Below are 979 nucleotides of genomic sequence, written 5' to 3'. Positions count from 1 at the left end.
ATATATATATATATACTCGCACACACACACATGCATATGTATGTATATATTTTATGTATGTATGCATCTATTTATCTATTAATGTATGTATGTTCTTACGAATATGAGTATGTGTATGGTTCGGCAACATTAACTATGGTTACGTACAGTGTGACCAGCCGAGCGTGTCTGATTCCTCTCTGAATCTCTTCCTGGTCATAAACGAAATTCCAGCAGTTCTTGAAATTATAAACCCTTGTGATTTCAAACTCATCTGCTATAGTGTTTTCTCTGGCGCTAATTCTTCGCAGATTGAGCTCATACACATCATGAGTATACATTATTTTTTCTCTAAGAAAGAATCCACTTCGTTCAGTTGAATCTGAGAGACAGTAGTGCAATTCTCTTTGCATAGTATAGCTCCTTCTCTTTATGGAAAGTAGCTGTAAACTAATAAATTTAATTATGTAGTCTGTGTTCCATTGTTATATATTCTCAGTATATATCTCAGTATTTAGTTGCTCTCTGAATGTGCATCCGATTAGAGAATTACAGTGATAACACATTACTTAAAGATCAGTGCATGTGGAGACCATTAATTATAAATACATTGAGTTGTAATAGACCGTTATTTGTCCAACTGCTTCCCAGCTATATGGTTCCGGGTTCAATCCCACTCCATGGCATCTTGGGCAAGTGTCTTCAGCTATAGCCTCGGGCCGACCTGAGTGAGTGGATTTGACAGATGTGTGCTTGCATGTGTGTGTGTGTGTGTGTGTGTGTGTGTGTGTGTGTGTGTGTGTGTTTTCCACCACCACCTCTTGACAACAGGCGTTGGTACGTTTACGTCCCCGTAACTGAGCCGTTCGGCAACAGAAACTGATAGAATAAGTACCAGGCTTTAAACAAATAAGTACTGAGGTTGATTCGTTCGACTAAGATTCCTCAAGGCGGTGCCCCAGTACTGCTGCAGTTTAATGACTGAAACAAGTAAAAGAAG

Source organism: Octopus bimaculoides, chromosome 15 (genome assembly GCF_001194135.2).
Source record: "Octopus bimaculoides isolate UCB-OBI-ISO-001 chromosome 15, ASM119413v2, whole genome shotgun sequence".
Lineage (NCBI taxonomy): Eukaryota > Metazoa > Mollusca > Cephalopoda > Octopoda > Octopodidae > Octopus > Octopus bimaculoides.
The sequence above is the reverse complement of the archived record's forward strand: the minus strand, read 5'-3'. Positions refer to the sequence as shown.